Below are 21,091 nucleotides of genomic sequence, written 5' to 3'. Positions count from 1 at the left end.
TGGAGGGTTTTCCAATTTATTTATTTCCAGTATGACACTGATTATCTGTAACAAGATTATTGTCATACAACCAATCGGGTTTTTTTTTTGTATGAATGCGTGAGAATCGTAATAATTCGATTTAGTCTGAATTTAAATGACGTTTAAATGATAGAAAGTCCCCGATATAGATGCGAGTATATTAACTCGCATAATCCTGGTGCGACCAAATAAGCAGTTGTTCCCAATTAATTCACCATCCTAGATATGTCAATCATGTGACTCTGACCCAAGTGAACACGCTATAGCATGCATTCTGAAATTTTTACGATTTGCATGCACATTAACAAATATTTTGCACCACAATTTTGCATACAGACAAAATTGAAAGTAAAAACTCACAATAAATGCAATCGTTATTTTTCATAACAATTGTAAAACCGCACATACAATTTTGTGGAAAAATTGGAACCAACAACAGAAACCATTGTTATTTTATGTTATAATCGATAATAATTAATAATAGTACGAGTTCTTGTGTAAATTGGGGTTTTTTGGCACGAGTGGGCCAGTTTAAAACGCGAGTGAAACGAGCGTTTTAAAGGCCTACGAGTGCCAAAAAAGCCCAATTGACACACGAACGAGTTGAATACAACATTTTTTTGCTTGACGAGCCCATTAAAGGCTTAAAATTAGCTTGACGCTTCGTTTAGACAAGTGGTGACACTTATTAAAATCCGTTCACATAGGAGAAAATTCTCAAATTCTGACAGTGTCGAACAAAAAAAATACATATTTTTCAATAGTGACTGGGAATGATTTTTAAATTAAAGCCAAATTATTGGAATTTTCACACTGTATCATTTTTTAGTAACATACCAGTGTTAAACAACTAATGACTGAACATTGGTCTATATTCTATAAGCTTACACTGGTCAACAAATTTTAACTCTGAACTCAAGTTTCTTTGATGAAAATATGCTTTTATAATTTTGTAACATTAAGTTTAGCAAGTAACGTTAAAAATTATTACACAAACTAATTGAAAGCTGAGCTATTCAATTCATGGCCTTGCACAAAAATCTCAATTTTGTACTCTATGTAAAGTAGGTAACGATGTTTCTGTTTGATTCAACTAAAGGATTGTTTTGGACACTTGTCACTCTAGGATGGAGGGATTGATTTGTGTAATACAAGAAACAATATATGATGTCGCAATATAAATATTACTTACACCTTATGCAAAGATGTGATTGTTACATTTGCTGTATTTCCAAAACTAGAGCTAATAATTATTTTTTGCTAAAATGACTTATTGCGTCCATGAAATATTTTGGCTGATGATCAGGTGTTATTGATGTTTTAGTATCATTACCATAAAAAAGAAAAAATAAACGATCTGATTTACATCTACAAATATAAAATGAACCTATTAGGTCGTACACTCAATTTTATTGATTCTAATCGGCATTTTACCTTACGAAGAATCATATCTGATAATACATAATACATATTAATGTATCATGAAAGATAATCATGTACAAAACATTTGAAAACCACTGGCTCAGACAATTCACGTCCTTTGAGTTTACTATGGCGCAGGTAAAAACCATAATTTTATAAACATGAGATATTTTCCAAGTTATTCAGGTTCAGATTAAATAATATAATGACAATTACGAATCTTTTTACAAAAAAAAATAGCTTCCTTCCTTTGAGACTAGTTCACTATGTATTTGAAGGGATTTTCCATAAAAACTGATCAATTCAGAGTGTTGAAGAAGATTTGGACGCTTTGGAAAGGTGTCTTAAACGGAAATGTTCACGATGCAACTAAAAAATTAATACGTTTTGTCAATATTTGAACTTATTCATATAAAACATACCTATGGATGTATATCGTATGTCTCCAGATTGAGTTCACAAGAGGAAAACAATTTTTATTTTTTATTTTACGCGAAAACTTCATAGGAATAATATTTTTTGCTTAATTTGAAACCGCTATTTCTGTTATTAAAAAGTCTTTTTCAACACAAAAGAAAACTTGAATATAAAAGTATTCTATTAACTCTTCGCCGTTCTCTGCACATAATTCAACCCTACATCAAAGTTTAAACTTCTGAACACCCATATGTGATACTTGAGTGTTGGGAAATTTTTCATTTTTCATTAAGTTATGTACCTAATTATGTGACGAAAACTGGTCCAACACTGGATTAAATAAATTCTTTGTTCTAAAGATAACATTTTGAAAAAGTAATAAGTTGTTTTGTCAAAAAAAGAAGCCAATTCTAATAAAATATATAACATAAAAATCAATTCCAAATTTTAACAGAAACAATACATACTAAGATTTTAACAGCGGAAATGGGGGTTTCAAATGAAGCAAAAAGTGTTATTCATCTGAAGTTTTTGCGTAAAATAAAAAATAAAAAAAAATGTTCCTCTTGTGAACTCAGTCCGGGGACATACGGTATCCTCAAAGTAAACGTTAAAGAGTCGATTGTGAACTCACCACGGATTACAGATCACGGATCAGCTGTTTAAATCTAACCTCACTTCTTGCGTTGTTTGTGTTTTTACTCTGTAGATCGACTCTTCAACATCAACTTTGAGGATAAATTAATGAACATCCCATATAATATACATTTTTAATTAAAACACTTGTGGTTTCGCAGTCCAACCGACACTGTTCACAATAGAAATTTGGCAACAGAAATCTGCATCTGCCATTTCAATGATTGCTACTGTCTATTTATTTTAAACACAATTAATGCAAACATTTTATTTTTATTTAACATTCATCATTCATTAATTATTAGGGTTTCTAAACACTTGAAGTTTTCTGGATTACACTATTTTTTGTTGAACATTAAACACTCTTGAATATCATACGTATTAAAATTTATTTCAACATGAAAGGCAAAAAGATTTCACATTTTATGCTATTCGATTTTTAATTTCACGGGCCTAAATTTTTAGTTACTGATTTCGTTTTCATGAAATTACGTGTTGTGAATACCACAAAGACACTTCTACCCACAAAGCATGCAGGCAATTTGTCAATTTCACAAGTCGATTATTTGACATTTTGATCTCCTCCTTATTTATCACCACGATAGTGATTTGTACGGGAGTTTAAATTCAGGCCAGATGATGTAATCGAGAAAGCAAACGTCAAGAAGTGCAAAATGCATCGACATCGTGTTGGTAGAGATTGTAGTGCATCGAATTCCTTGTGGTAAAAAGTAAACCCGGAAACATGTCTAATTCGCCGACGTCCTCCTTAATGCCAAAAATTTGAGAACAATTCAAACAAAGGATCTATGCAATACACTCATTGTTGTCTGGTGGTCTGTGTGAAAGGTTTGCACGAAATCAGCCGAGCTGGTCCGGATCACAGACTACGAAGAGCGGCAGCACCGCGGCCATAGATTTCCGAAGCATTGTTGTGTGAAATTGGATTTTGTCATTTTAATTATAATTTTATCTGTTACGTATGCTCTTTTAATTAACTCGAGCGGACACATCACGCTACGAAATTTTGATTTATTATTAGGAGTTTATTATTGCGCGCCATCCTCGTTACCGATATTGAACAGTTTTATGGCGTCTTTAACGAACCATCGGCGTGGAAATCAACGGCAACAAATTGCTTTTGTTGGCTTTGAACATTATTCAACAATTAGATTTTTTTTTTCGTTCACGATGTTAAGCCTCGGGACGAAAAAAAAATCTCGCGAACTTGTTGAAAAGGAATCGAACATGGAATTGATCGGCAAAACACACCAACAAAAACAAGTGAAAACGATTCGACTACCTAAACAGTTTGTTATAATATGCCTGAAGAAACTTATTAGGATGTTAAACCAAACTGAATGATAAACATGCGGCAGGAAACGGAAATGTTGGAATGTGGAGCCGCAGATTAAATAATTTGTATTTGCAGGCACAACAGTTTATAGACACATTTTCAATAATATTTTGTGTACGAACAACAAACAACCACGCAACTGGAAATTGTTTTTGACAATTTACACATTGCCAAATTTATATCTGAGCAATTCTAAAATGAATATTTGTTTATTTTAATGAGGTTTAAAATTTAATTTCACTTGCATTCTTGTACCGATTTGTATTCTTATCTCCCACTAAAATTACCGATGAAACTGTTTCGTCGAGGAAAATCATACATACTCGTATCAGTTGCAAATTCTAATTAAAATCTTAACTAAACCAAAAGTGAAAGTAATAATAGCCTACAATTTCCTCATTAAATACTGTGACTCAATATTGATACAGCTTATCAGAAGATTAAAACAGTTTTTATCGAAAGACATTCAAGTTTTATTAAAACCAGCTGTCAAACAAAAAAAATTGGAATGAATTAAATATGATGCCAAGTCCTAGTCGCCTCGATATAGATAGACTTGGTACATTTTTCATAACGTTGCGACTCTTCAGTCGTTTAAAGAATAAACAAATCAAAATAATAAATCATACACAGTTTATCAGTTTTACTTTCAGCAGTTGTACCTACCTATAGATACTTATTTAAGGTGTTTCACGTAACTTTCCGAGATCTACGGCGAACTTATGCAACTCAATAGTGACAAAATGCCAGATACCAAAATATGTAGGTATGTATGTATACAATTTAATTATCATTAATTATTATTAATTAGTTATCGTTAATGAAAGTTATAGTTATAAATAATGAAAGAAGTATTACTGGTTGTATTTAAAGTTCGTCAGGGTGGGAAAGTTACGTGAAACACCCAGTATATTGTTCCTTCAATTGTGCACTTTATAAACCACACAATTCGTTATGATACATAAACATCAGTATTTTTCGCATTAAACATACACAAATTCAAGGTAACGACGTATTTACTATACTCGGTTTTATAACAGCCATATGTGTAAGTACACTCTTTAGTTATCTATTGAAGCGCAAGCAAAATCCCAGTTTAAGATAAAATTCCACGCCGCCTTTTTATTGAAGCTGAATAAACATCTATAAACATATTGGAGCTTGTAAGTGCTATAAAAAAATATTTAAAAATTCCGGATAATTAAACAAACATTAAAATTTGACGCTAACGATATGTGTTTACGGGACAGGAAAATATTTATTAAAACGATACCGTTTGTTTGAGGCGCAATGTCAGCCATTAAATAAACAAAAAAATCAATTGAAAAGAAAAATTCTTCCCAGAAACCAAATACAACGAAAATAAAAATAACCGATATACAGGTTAGAAAAATCTGGTCGTTGTTTAGACGTGTCTGGAAGGAATTCCTATCTAATTATAGGAATTTAAATGAAAATATAAATTTCAACGGTTCAATGATGATAAATTCTAATTTTCAATTTCTCCAAGTTATTGATAGCAAAACATTATTTTGAAGGATCATCCGCATCCTTGGTTATGAGTGTTATGATTATGATATTACTTTTACACTCAAATCTCTAGTACGTATCCAGCGATGATCAGGCAAATGTTTTGATCGAAAGTGAATTCCTGCCATTTAAAAAATTCTTTGTGAAGAGTATTTAAAAAGATTATTCTTTATTGGTAGCCAAGTCTATGTGCGAATGTGTAACAAGTCAAATATGTACCAGTTTCTAAGGTTTCAAAACAAACTTTGTAAATATTTCTCCATGATTACCAAAAATTAATACAGTAGTACCTATTGGTATCAATATTTTCAAAAAATTGTAGGTAGCATCCATTTTAGATATATTTTTGCACACAATTTTCCTGATCGTAGTTAAATGCAATTTTTTTTTCAAATTTACCTTAAACTAATTTGTTTCCTGTAATTTTGGTTTATATGGTAAAAACTGCTGCGAATGGTGCAAAACTAAAACAAAGAATTAAATATTAAAACTTCTATGAAACTTGCACCCTCTACTCATTTCGTCAGCGATAATAATTATACATATGTACTTATTTGCAAGATATGTACAAACCATGAAGAACACGTCAAGAAAGAAAAAAAATATCCTTCAAAGGAGAAGTCTGCATTAAAAAGATGTTCGCAATTAAGAGCTTCATTCCTAAATACAAATCAATCCAAACTTAGTTTAGCCAAATAAATTTGAAATTTTCTGTAAATACAGTATGTACCATCCAAATCAATTTAAAATTTTAGAGTTATGTAATAAAAGGTTATTAAGTACCCAGGCGTACAGTCAAAAACATTGTTAAACAAGCCTTACACCAATTGAAACAAGAAATTGTAAAACATGTTGTTGAAATCGATTCCATCATTTACAAATACCGTTAAAGCAAAATACCACTTATAAATCGGTATAAGTTCTTTTATGTGAGTCTTTCATCAGTCTTAACAACTCTAGTAGTTAAGTATCATATCCAATGTCATAATATTATGTCGGGTCACGCAAACTACATTCACTTAGCATATGCAAAATGCAACTGGAATTTAAAAACTAATCTTGTCACATCGAGTATACTGAGAACCTTTTGATTGGAACATGGAACCCTTTATGCTAAAAATACATATACCTACAAGTGTAATACACTCTTGTCTCTGACACGTAAGACTTACACAGACTGTTACAACAACAAAATCTTCTTATTTTTCTTGTTTATCGTTTAGTTTTGATTATTTAAATTGTACATTTGAAGACTGTAAAAAATGACCAACATATGGAAGTTTCCTCAGTAAGTGTTAACTTTTCGAGCTTCCTCTGTTCGAATTTTGTGAGTTTAGTTAAGTGTTACAGTCTTCAGATCATACAGCAACCTTGCAATAAAAAACATTTGGCATGATGTCATTACGTCCACAAGATTACTTGGATGAGTCATTTTTTAATTACCCCAGGTTCCGCAGCTAGAATTTATAACAAGGCAGTAATAATATTACAGAAGTCGGCCTTAATTTGTGTGGCATGGTCGTAAAACTTACATACGTAGATGGGTACATGCGGAGCACCTTTGGCGGTAACAATGTAGTTTTAATTTGGCGAGAATGATCCCGGGTCGGATCCGGCAGGCAAGAGCCAAACGTTTTTGAGTTATGCTGGCGTTGCTATGGCTTAACTACACCCTGGAGATTGGTGTTAGCCGTTTCGGCGCGGACCGTTTATTCAATTTATTTTTCAGGAAAATTCGGCCCCGGAGCCGCCATTCTCTGTGGCAAATTAGTACGGTTACAGTGTAATCTATTATGTCTATTGTGGCTGCATGTTGGCATAAAATGGGCCGCATTAACCATGCAAAGTGATAAATTATGCTCCCGGGCGCGCCTCCACGTCGATGCCGTCGGCCGCCATGAGTGCACCGCCGCGCGTGCCTCCAGAAGCACCTTCCGCATGGTTCTAATTTGTGACACATTCTATGTTCAACACGTAGACAAAATATACTTTTGAATTGCGTTTTTTAACACGAACTGTCAAGTGTGCTATTTCAGCTAAAAATAGATATTTTTTTCATAAATTGGCGAATCTCCACACTTAATTAATTCAATTCGTTAACGTTTCCGTTTTAACAATCAAAGTTGGCATGCTGGATATACCTCTCATTCAAATGTTTGAAATCAGGTTCTCGCTATTTTCTATTTATCAATACAAAACAATTTCAAGCACTTCTGGTTGAATTCACTACTGACGTAATTTTTAACTATTGATTTCTGATGTTCCAACACTATTGATATTTTACTTCCCCTTTTTCTTTGTTATTTTTTATGTAAGGCTTACATATCGACCAAAATAGTTTCTTTATTGAAGAATATTTCTAGAAATTATCCTAAAACAAGTTGTCTTTTTGTGAAAAGCGTTGATTGCGTAACACGCTATAAGTTAAACTAAATAAATATTTTGAGTTTCAGGAAATTTACACAAGTGTTCCAATAAAATAGCTTTTTTACTAACTTCATTAAAAACAAGATTTCCGTATTTTTGGCATGATATCTATCACTGTAACATATGTAATTTGGTATTAAAAAATCGGTATGGAGAATCACAAATGAAGATCTTTATTTAAACTTTTTTTTGCAGCGAAAAATGAACATAAAAATATTATTTTCTAACAAACTGAAATGTACAATTTGAAAAACTGAAAAAAAATGAGGAATTTGGTTCATTAAATAGTCCTCCAAATACGATTCGTAGTCAATGTTCTGCAGATCATTTTTGCGGTGATGTTACTCATGTCAACGGCGCTTTCGAATTCGACTCGTGCGGCGCACTCGACAAATTCATATCCCAGAGCCGTTGACATTCGTAACACCACCGCAAAAATAATAGGCATTACATTGACTACTCATCGTATTACAACTCAATATTTTCTGAAAATAATTGACAGTAAGGTTTTTCTTCTAAAATGACATTCCTATTTATTAATGGTATACTTATTTATTAATAGAAATACTATTAAGAACAGGATTGTTGACATTACCGACATTAAAAATACCGAAAAAGAACGATTTAATAAATTATTGTGCAAAATCGTTTTGTGTTAACTATTTCAACGATTAGTGATTGCAAGGATCTTAAAAATGGTTAATGTTTCTTTTAGCAAAAGATTATTTATACATATCGGGTGTTCATTTAAATGTATCCTCAAAGTTGGCGTTGAATAGTCGATTGTAAACGCACCACTCGTCAGTCTGCAGAGTAAAAACACAATAAATGAGGTTAGATTTAAACAGCTGATCCGTGATCTGTAATCCGTGATGCGTTCACAATCGACTCGTCAACGACTACTTTGAGGATAAATTTAAATAAACACCCGATATATTCCTAATTGTCTTTTGCTTCCACTAATAGAAGTTCCTATTGTACTGGAAGTAAAATGTGCTCTTCTTTTTTATTTAGATATGTAACTACGTATCTATAATTCAAAAACTGTTGTGATGGATTCACTTATGAATATACAGGTGTCCCAAAAATGGCGTACAAACTACTTACTACTTTATCGAGGATGTTTAAATGTACATGAAAAAAATATGGAAAAAATGTTTCCGATAAAAAAATCAAATATTTTTATTATTATTATTAACGCGAATAGAATGTAAACAAAGATATATTTATACATCATTACCTTGCAATATTACCGTAGGGGATTTAAAATAATTTTTTCGATTTCCAAAGCTTCTAAATTGTCTATTATGCAGGATTAGATATTGGTAGTGAGTGATTCTGTACTTTGTGATAATATGTACGATTAGACGTAGCTGTCATGACAATTTCATACATATATTTCAAAATAATTGACCTGTTAATTGCCACTTTCAAAGACCGCTAAATCAGCAAATAAGTCCAATAGAATTTTTTTAACATTTTTCTGGAGTTTATGGTAACTCTCCTACACCGTAGTGCACCGTTAGTACGCCGTTTTTGGGACACCTGTATAAAAAAAGCAATGAGCAATGAGTCAAAAACAAAACTAATTTGTTACGTACATATTGGCAAACAAGAGTAGAGTACGGTATATTTTTAATCCAATTTAATAAAAAAATTGCTACACTATTATTGGCAGCAGTAAAAACAAATCCACATCAAAAACTTTCTCAATAATAATTTTGCGTAGTACGTTAAAGCGGAATCAGTTTTTTGTTTCCTATTTATGTCTCTGATAGGGAAATATTTTGTAAAATTGCAAATTACAAAAGCGTGAATCTTTTAAATACTGGATGCCAGTCAGCTAGTCCTTATCACATGTGGTCGCAATGTCAACTCAACTGTTGGAATTTCCAAATTTCTAGGAAAGCAAAACGCAAACTACATACTTAGTGAAACTTTTACCAAGATTATAATTAACTTTAAAATTTGAAGAGATCAACGACGGCACAACCATAATTGCATACTCGCATTCTTTTTGTCGACTAGCGGTATTTAACATGGACCATGTCCATTAATTACCCGGTGTCACAACAAAGATGGCGTCTGCCCCCACAACTGAGTGACGTTTAAAAATGATATTCCCGCTCGGCTGCGTGTACCCTCGTGTCCCGTCTTGGACGAACGTAATTAGTTACCCATGCTTTTGTTGATGACCCGGTTTGAAGATAAGATCGCGAAAGTAATCACTTTTTAGCACGTACTTGAATAAATTTTCTTAAATCTTCTGAGAAATAGCGTTCGCAGAGACTTCATCGAAGTAGATACATGCGTATTAAAATTCGATTTACAGAAATAAGAACCCACAACCGGATCACTTTTATTAGGTGATGTTACAAGCGGCTAACGAAATCCAAACAGCCTTTGTGATTACTTTCGAAATGTCGGCCAACGACCAAATTAACATTAAAGTGGAATCGGTAGCGGCTACCTCCATTACTTTGACATTTAGCAAAAAAACGTATTCATACACATACTAAAATGGAATGTTAAACTGTACATAAAATCGGATTATCGGTTGTTAAAAGTTTCACAGTAGCATAATCCATAAAACACAGTAAGTGTTCGAGTGTGAAATCGGAAAATACTTGCGAGACTTTAGAGGGGTGTATTTTTTTTTTTCAATAAAATATAGGAACTGCAACTTTTACCATTTTAGTTTTCAAACTTCATCCCCCACATATTCATACACATCAATACGTGTCGCATTTTCAAATTTAAAAACTAAAAGCCAAATATCAGAAAATAAACTCTGGTGATGCTAGACCTGCGTACAGACAGATATCGGTTGTTCATTTAAATGTATCCTCAAAGTAGGCGTTGAAAAGTCGACTGTGAACGCACTACGAATTTTTAAATTTAAATTTAACCTTTTGCGTTGTTTGTGTTTTTAGTTTGCAGGCTAACGAATGATGCGTTCACAATCGTCTCTTCAACGCGAACTTTGAGGATAAATTTAAATGAACACCCGATTATAAAATTATGCTTTTGAATATAATGGAGATGTGGTGATCAGCGTAATATGTATGCACTATTCCGGACACGGAATTTTGGCCAACACTTTTTTGACATTTCTAAAAAAAATTATGTAAACCAATCATTAGTGGCATTAATAAATGACAATTATTAAAAATCACTTTGAAGTTTTTATTGTGACATCAAAAAAGCAGGGAAATAGCATTACCGAATCAAAAGTTGGGTTATATTCAATAAAGGCCAGTTCACACATATTTGTCAGTTAATTGTCAGTTGTGGTCAAGATTCCATGTCTGGAATACTCGTAGTACTTGAAAGAAAAACATTCACAGAGCATCCACAGTAAATAGAAAGAAGTAGCATAATTAAGCTCTATGTAGCCAAAATTTGTTACAAGTGAAAATATACCGCTCAAACTACAAATTCATTTCTTATCGACTGTGTTACCAATTACAATAAATACAAAACAATTGTTGTTCTCATGTCTAATTTACAGTTTACATCCATCTCGTTTGACTTTCCATTCCCAATCATACCCATAGATCTAATACCGGGATATCAAAAATTATCTTGATCAAAGGTGGTCATGGATTGGAAAACGTTCGTCTCAATTTATTTCGTGTGACGATTTCTTCGGTACGAACGATTGGCCTACAAGCACCTTTTTTTGTGTCACAGAGCCAGTTTCATGAAACACACCAACACAATTTGTAAGGCATTACTGCAAAGTGTGGAAAAAATAGAAAATAAAATTGTTTCAGATTCTGACATTCAAAAAATGATTGACACAAATGCTTCCACAATTATTTGAAAATCCATGACCCCCTTTGACCAAGATAATTTTTGATATCCCGGTATAATTTGTCACGTAGCAATATGTATACAGTATACTAACTGTAGTTTAAAAATTTGATGAGAGAGATGAATCTATAAACATTTACGGATGCGGAATTATAATTGAAAAAATATTACATTTTTAATAATAAATTTTTGTTTAACGTTATTAGTCATTCGTCATCTACTCTCCCACTGACGGCGAAAGTTTCGTGCGCCGTCTAAATACTGTCTCCCTTTTCAAGCGTAGATTAACTGGATTACTGTACTAATTTATCTAACAATAAGCTAAAAATGAATAGTTATTGTTAATGTGAACATTATTGATATGAATATCCACCATTCAATCATTTGTGAGCACACCTTGGTCTGACTTCTTTGGAATTTAAAGAATTTTTTAAATTTATATTACGATAGTCAAGTCCGTGCAAAGAGTTGTGTGTTGACGCTGAACCGTGACATTACTACACCCACATGATATGCTTCAAAGAATTCAAATTCTATTAAATAAATGGTAAGCAACTGTAAATAATCTAAAATTTCTCATATTCCTAGTCTTCGACTCGGTTTTTCAACGACTGATTGTCGAGAATTTCAGAAACTAGTAGTATCCATCAACTCGCGGCTACACCATGCTATTTGGCGATCCAATATTGAATTAACAGCTATGTCAGTCTTACTGTTGGTAAGATGGTTAGTTTACAATGTTTGGACTTGCATTCCAACTTACGTAGGTACTTACGGCTGTTAAGAATAGGTGAATACGGTCTATTATTATCAATTATAATATAACAAGATCTCCTTTTTTTTTGAAAATGTTGATCATATGACGAAAAGTTTGTTGCTTGGCAACAATCACGAGACCCCGAAGGGGTCGAGTGATTTTGCCTAAAGCAACAAACTTTGAGTCTAATATGTTCAAAATTTGAAAGGATTAGAGGCGGCGTTTTTGTTGGAAGGGTACGGTGCCAGGGCACTTGTTAGCATCGGTACCGCCACCACCCGATTCTATCCTACCCGGACGACCGTCTATAAAACCCAATGTTCAGGGAGAAAACTCTCTCACTCTAAAAACTTAATTTCAAATAGTACGACCAACAGGTCCATTGTTCACGTTTTCGCAAAATTTGTTGTAAATAAGTTGTAACAATATACCAAAAAAAAAAAAAAAAACACAGTGTGTGTTTAATTCCGAACACGGAACCCCAAACGTGTTTGGAGGAAACCCCCAGACTAGATGGGCGTCGGAAATATCCGCGACCGAACAGTTACAATAATTGTATTTCAATTCTGTAACTTGTACTACATATTCATAAAAAGTTATCGATTATAAATGTGCGTACAATTTATTGTATGTATTATCCTTTGCAATATAAATAAAACTTGTTTCCAGCATGTGTAATGCCTGTCTTTATCGGGTGGATCAAAAATATGGTTCGCCCCATTTTGTCTCCTTAAATACTGGAATTGAAATATAAAACCAGGGGAGTTTATAAAAGGACAACAATGTGCAATTTTCGGTCCAGTTTATCCAGTATTGCATCAACTTAAGTATTTTAAATAAGATAATCTACATATTTACCTGAATAATTTACTCTGAGAACATTAAATTATATCACAACCTTCATAAGGATTATTTTTTAATCCCCAAAAATAAATTTGCACAGAATTGAAAATACACCTGAATTAAAATCGTTAAAATCAGTTTTTTTTTCTGAATCTAATGATGTATTAAAAGTTATCGTTTGGTCCATAGCCGACTGGAAAAAAATAAAACAATTTTTAATTGTGGTTCAGCTTATTATGAAATTTTCAAGTGTGCCGTGAAAGACAATTGGAATACAAATAGCAACAAATGTCAAGTGTGAGTTTGAAAATGTTCAGGTGCAATCTTGAAGAGTTTTATTATTATTTTTTCTACTAAATTTTTGTTTTTGACTAATTACGATTTTCATTACACTCGAACATAAAATAATAGTCAAATGACTGCTATCCTGCATGACTGACAATGTTGTTATTTTATACTTAAATAAAAAAAGTTTAAAAAAGCAGATGAAAATTTCTAAGCTGACGTTTAGATGACATTTATCGTACTTTCTATTCCGATTGTTTTTCACGGCAATTTAAAAATTTTATAATAAGCTGAACCACAAAAAATTGTTTTATGTATTTATTTTTTCAGTTAGCTATGAACTAAATGTTAACTTTCAATACATCATTAGATTCAGAAAAAAAAAACTTACCAGACCAACCCTAAAAAACTACGTGTCCATTTAAAAAAAAAAAGTTGACTATCGTTAGCTATTGAAAATAACGCCAAAAAAAAAATTGTATGGCTGTTTTGTAGCGCTTGAAAGGCCATATCTTCGATTTTTTTGTTCATTGAAATCGGGTAATAAATAAAAAAGTTATGGGTTGAGGCGTTTTTCATCAAACAGCCTGTATAGGCGGCAAAACAAAACATTCTATGACTTCTTATTTCTAAACGACAACAAAAATTTATGCAAAATAATGTTTAAAATACTCTCTTGAAGTGTGCAAAAATTTTAGATTAACAAACTATTCCTTCCGAGGTAGTGACTACAGCATAAAAAAGAAAATAATAATTACATAAAAGTGGTAGGTATACTACAAATAAGTATAAGTGGCAGTTAATTTAAAATTATATAACACATTTCTGAAATTATTACAATCTTCTTTACTGAAGAAACGAAATAGTAGTTTATTTGACGAGTTTCACTCGCGTTTTTAAATGGCCCACGCGTCCCAAAAAAGGCCCAATTTACACACAAACGAGTCGAATACAACGTTTTTTTTGTTCGACGAGCCCCTTAAAAGCTCCAAATCGCTTGACGTTTCGTTTTGACAAGTTGTGACATTTATCAAATCCGTTCACATAGGAGAAAATTCTCAAATTCTGACAGTGTCGAACAAAAAAACATTTTTTGTACTCATAGCCTTGAAAGCAACGCTTCCAACATCCAACGCTCGCTCCGAAACGAGTGCTTCCCGGTCGACTCGAATGTAAAAATTGCAAAAAACACTGGCCCTTTGAGGCATTCAAAAAAAAATCTGTCTTGAGTGATAATAATAAAATTTTGGTCATAAAATACAACTTCCCTGGGTTTTCCTTCATTAAAAAATTACGGTAAGATTTATAATCGTTGAAAATTGTTCCTACAAAATTCACAAATTATTACAAAAATTGAAATATCAAGTGAAGCAATTGTTTCCAACAACCAAAGATCACTGCCTACTTGGTTTTATGTTCGTTTATGTTTAATGTATTAAAACAAAAAAAATTAATTTAATTTTCGTACAAAAAATATTGTACGAACCACTTGCGTGAAGACATCTTCCGTTCATTCGCGCATTAATTAAAGGCACTCGCTCCTTCGTCGCTCGTGCTTTAAAAAATGCGCTCATGCGGGAACATCGTCTTCCCGCACTTGGTTCGTAAATAACTATTACATAGTTCTTTAACGTTAATAGACACCTTTGTCGTATTAAGAATAATTCTTGGGATAAATGAATGTATAAACATGTACAATATTTCATTTCGAATAATAAAGTTAAAAGTGCCTTAGGTTTCGATTAAATTAAAATTATTAGGTAAGTACATAAAACTCTTTGCAAATGCTAATTCAATACTTACAGATAAAACGACGCGGATTAGATTATAATAGTAAATACAATAAAATTGAAATCTTTAAATAAAATATAACATGAATTCCATTTTCGCTAAACAAAGAATAATTTCTTGTTTCCAATGGACCGTAATTAAGCAAGGTTTGCGCAGAAAAAAGTAATACCTCTAAAAAGCTTCACATCGACAGTGCCGATACCCTGTCTTGATAAGTTGATTAAAATCAAAAGTGAACGACATTTTTAAACCCGTCAAGCAATTAATTAAAAGCCGAACGATAATCTTCTGTTTCTTGCCAAACCACCACCGAAGCGAGCAAACCCATCGAAAGATCTGTGTTTATTCAATCTTGTTAGAACGATCCATCAAAGCAGCACTTAATTAAAAATTATTTTTGGCCTCCTTTGATGATGCACCTTTTAACCTCGTGTCAGAGGCCGATGTTTTGATTAAACATAATCAGATAAGACGGGCATTAGAGCAGAATTATTTTTATATGCCACCGTCATCGTATTATGCTCTTATTAGTTCTGTAATTTTCCGAGCGAGTCGTCGACCAATGTTATTGAATGTTATTTTCATTTAATGAAACTCGAGAAAGAAGGCACCACACCACCCCCTGTTAAACTGAGAAGTCGTGACAAGGGATAAGGGATAAAAAATAAAAAAATATATATATAAAAAAGAGGAACCCCGGAACACAACGGCAATAATCAATTTCCGTCGCACTGAATACACAATATTGACATGTATAACCCATTAGGCCGGCCCAACAATTCGCACCTGTCGGTGGAGTAATTTTAGATGGATGCGGCAAGGCATTGACCCAAAGAGGGTTTGACTTTCTCAAACTCCAGAACGAGCAAATAACTAGGCCGTTAGACGGCGAAATTTCTATATTTAGGTATACGTACGTAGTCATACACAAAAGCATTATATCACTGTGGAAGTGAGTCAAAACCACCAACATTTAGCAACAATTGACACGCTCCACTGAATACATTTTTCTTGTTTATTTAACTATGAATAAGTCGCTTGCGTAATACTACAAAAAAAAGTGCACTGAAATTTAAGAATCTAGCCACAAATGATTAAAAATAAAAACATCTACTTTACGTAAGACATTATAAAAGCATATACACAACGAGAGTAAGTAAAGGAAAAATTATAATCGTACAATTTACAGCAGTATATGATGTTGACTGCTGTTTTATTGTGGTCAAAGTTTAAAAGTTCGCCTTCAGTAGCACAAGTTTCTTGGACACAAAAAAAACATGAATAGAATAATTAGTGAATGATAAGAAAACGTGGGACAAATTTTACATAGATCGTTAACCAAGATGAATTTTTTATTTCGGTTTATATTCACTTTTAAGGTCAAAATATTCTTTTTTTTTTTAAATTACACCTATCATGGTGATAGGTGTACACCATTATCCATTATACCGGGTGTAGAATGGATTTTGGTACACAAGCACTTACGTGTAAAAGTAAAAATCCTCTGACATTGGCTCCCCTAATTATTTTAGAACAAAGCCTTAAATACACTTCTGTTCACTGAAAAAGCATACACTTACATTTTCCTTGTGTAAACTAGATTTACCATTACCTGATGTCACTGTCATTGTCAGTGGCAGGTAATGGAAATAATTCGATTTCAGTCAGTAAAAGTGTACTTAATGCCCCCTCTAATGCTACTGTTATCAACATTATTCTTTATTTTCAAGGTTTATTGTTGGTTCTTTTAAGTCTGGTATAATCAAAATTCGTTTGTAAATTCTTACCTGACAACTTAATATGGGTAAACATGGAAACAAACATCAAGTACATTTACACAGACAAAAAATCGCAAAAATCTGTCTCAAGGCTTGTATGCTTTTTCCGTGAACAGAAGTGTATTTTAAAAATGGTTCCGAATTCTATTTAATTTTTTTGTTTTTTAACATCTTCCGGAAGTAGACAATAATGGAAAAAAGAATTGAAGAATTTGTCAAAATAGCAATAGCTGTGAAGTGTAACCGAGGTGACAACACTGACAACCGAAGATTAGTGCGATTCTGTTTCAAAATTTAGCAATATTGTTATTGAACAACATTGACTTTGCATAGATCAAACCAATCAACTTCATATCATAGCAACTACAACATTACTATACAGCAATACTTATTGGTAAATTATAAAACAGAATCGCACCAAAATGTATGATATTTGACATGTCAAACTTGGAATTGGTCGCTCAGGATAGAATGCAGGAAATGTTGCTTGCATGTTTCTAAAAGACAATCCGGAGTACATGTTTCTAAAAGACAATCCGGAGTAATACCATTTTACGAAGTTAATTTTTTCTTCTTTGTTAAAAGAGTTCATTCTTTGAGAAATCAGCAAACTCGTTACGTTTGTCAAAAAATGAACTTTATTGTTATCGGGAAGGTGTTAAAAAATAATTAGAAGAGAATTTATTTATTTACTATTACAAATAAGTATTTTAAAGTGGAATTCCTCATCATGATAAACCAGTCAATAACACAAAAATACAAACTGCAGAAATGCCACTCAGATGTTTGTTGAACTGGAACAGCCTGGAGCAGACAGCAAGACTCCTTAAGGTAAATATCCCCACGAAAATTGGAAAAGATATATTACCAATAATGATCATTAAAAGCAATTTAATATAAAATTTCATACCCATCGTGTTCCACTTCACAATGCATGACATAATTAGGTATGATAAAAATTATTTACAATAATAAAATTCGTTTTTCTTAGCTGTCTTATGAGCACTGTAAAAAAGGGAGATACATAAATACATCTCTCCGAATTAAAATTTTTAAAAATAATCTATTTTGTAAATTATGTAATTCACTTTGATATACAATTTAGATATTAGATAACTATGCAGCAAAAAAAAGTTTGGTTTTAAGAAAGTTTTATATGTTCTTATTTTAGAAAAGTATACATTCAACTGAATAACAATACCACGAAGTCGACACAACGGATAACAGTTTAAAAATAGAACCTTCACTTTTCTAATCCACGTAAGCTCTGCTAATACTTATTTAGTAATCCCTAAAAATCAATTTATTTGGCCTCATAGGGTGCATTTCGTTCCAGAATTAGCGATCATGAAACGCCTGTTGACGTTCAATTAATCCTGGACTTTGAATACATTCACACCACGAAGCCCAACGAAATATCAAAATTCAAATTCTGAACTCTATGGAACGTTTGCATTGCACGTTGTGAATCGAGTTTGTGTGTTGGTAATAAGGGAATGGCAAGAGCTTTGAAATGTCAAGAACTTGGCAGCAATGTACCTAATCTCTTTGACAATTAATCAATAAACTAACCTTAAAAGAAAGTATTAAAATTGATACATTAAGGTTATAGAATTAGAATGCACTTTTACACTTATCCAAAATAATTTAATGGGCAATAATAATCTACGATCCATTACCAGCTCAATGATACAAACGCAAATGACAACCGAATGAAATATCATCCGTTATAATTTCATTACGGATATTAACATCGCTCTGGTCATAGATCGGGTTTGATTCTAAACAAATACATTAATAATTATTGAATAATTTAAAAATGAGGAATTCAACCGGACCGACGCCACCAGACTAGAAATCAATATTTCCAATTACGCTACTTTATATAATCAACGACAGCAATCAAATGGAAACTCTTAGCAGAAGGTTATTGTTTTAAACCGTGTCACTGACTTATTAATTGTTAAAAATACGATTTGTCATCTTTTGAAATTGATCGGCCGAAAGCAACCTACACTCTCCACGTACCATGATAGTGTACAGTCTACCTAAAATTCCAACATCTTCGCTTTTGTTCTATCCAAGCAGTTTCCTGATAACGAAATGCTTACCACATCGGGATAATTTCCAAGAACGTAAATCTGCCAATTCGGTATAAAAAAAAAACCACTACGTATATTTTTCATGAATTCATTGCTTACTCGTCACAGATCACTTAATTAAAAGGACACTTTTTGATAAAATCCGAAAAAATTACCAACAAACCCGATAAAAAAAATCCCCATCACAAATTGAGCATTGTAACAACAAAGCCGGGATTTCGTCAAATTGTATTTTAAAAGGTGCAAACAATATTGACTTTTCCACGATTGCTGCATCCAATCCCCAAACAAATCACCATTTAAAACACGAAAATGAACTAGTGCAACCGAAGCAGCTTAATTACATTTTTAGAATTAGTATCTCATTTGAAATCGGTAAATGTTAAGATTGCCCAATACTAGCGCACCAGAATTAATTCATTTTACACAACAAACGGAAATAACGCAACAAGACCATAAAAAATTATCCAATGATCTCTGCTACATTAAGCAAATTATGCATGTTATGCTATTGGTGTTTTTCGCAATTCACCGCTAACTAGGTGCAATATTCGAAAACGCATTCTTCCACTCTGAACAGCATCGCTCGATTTAATTACTGCAAACGATGAAGAGCGCTTGAAATTAATTACTTTCCGTTTGCCGCCAACAATAAGGACGACACGATTAACAACGTTCATTTATAAACTATTTTTCAATACAAAATCAAAATTACAGTTGTTCGTTATGGAAGGCACGATATTTGCAAAGAAGAACCTTATTAATACATAACTGGTTTTACAGAGTTGGCTAACTTTCTTTCTAATTATGCGCTGACATTTAAGGTAGACAGATGTAACTCTGAAACTTTTAAAGTGCATTTTGATTCTTTACAATACAAATGAATGTAGACAGTCATTCAAACGTTCAATAACGATCGGACTACACCTTGGAATTTTTTTTTTAGACACAATTGCTTGTCGGCTCGTCGAACTTAATTTAAACTTTAGAGCATCTATAAAACAATATTTATTGTGATTAATTTCCATTAAGCGAATGGAAGGTGTTTATGGCATGTACAGTCTACAAATTATTTGTATCGATTTGTACGTTATATGGCTGCTTGCAGCGCATTCGATCTCACTAATCGGATTTCGTATCTCGGTTAGTTTTATAAATTTCCGCATTTTGTCGATAATATTTGAGTTTCATTTTATTAAACGGATTTTCTGACATTTAACTCCATTTAATGGGAAATTTCGAAAAATATTTTTTACAGAACAACAGAACAAACCTATCTGACGTCGACTTCAATAAATAAATATAATTTTGGTACACACAATGTAATAGTTACATGAGTGTGACACGCAAACCGAAAGTGTTATTTTTATAAATGTATTACGCAGGGTTATGTCATAAGTCATAACAACGGATTTCCAAAATATGCGACAAAAAATTTACCAACTCAATTGCAGTAGGTAGTTTTAGTAAGTTTTGAGAATTTGAAAATAAAGTCAAAAACAGTTTTCTTGATACATATGTACTTGATTCTGGTATACCTTCGGAACGTTACAAAAAAATTCACACGGTTCGATATAAAGGTTTCAACTACAAATCAACGTGACAGTTATTAGAGGTATCGTCTAAATAAGGCTATGCTGGTGAATTTCACAACCAGAGTATTGATGGCCTAACGGCGCAAATTTGTCTGTAATTCACGACTAATGGATACTTGCTTGCAATTTTAAAAGGGAACACTTTAATTATCACGAAGGAATTAAAAGTTACATTATTAAACCTAGTTTACAAGAAGTTTAACAACTCAATTTTCTGAGTCAATACTGTGGAAAATTCTTGCATCGTTATTTTTTTTATATTAATTAATTTTGAAATACCACCCTGTGATCAAAGGCGTTTAATGCTGGAATCG

At 32.6% G+C, this 21,091-nt stretch overlaps 1 protein-coding gene across 23 annotated transcripts in view; it reads right to left on the bottom strand.

The window, feature by feature from the left end:
• mbl (muscleblind) overlaps positions 1 to 21,091 on the bottom strand; it is a 157,115-nt gene that overhangs the window by 109,822 nt on the left and 26,202 nt on the right. The gene's annotated exons all lie outside the window — the stretch shown is intronic.

This window comes from Tenebrio molitor, chromosome 5, assembly GCF_963966145.1.
Source record: "Tenebrio molitor chromosome 5, icTenMoli1.1, whole genome shotgun sequence".
NCBI classification, from domain to species: Eukaryota; Metazoa; Arthropoda; class Insecta; order Coleoptera; family Tenebrionidae; genus Tenebrio; species Tenebrio molitor.
The sequence above is the reverse complement of the archived record's forward strand: the minus strand, read 5'-3'. Positions and strand labels throughout refer to the sequence as shown.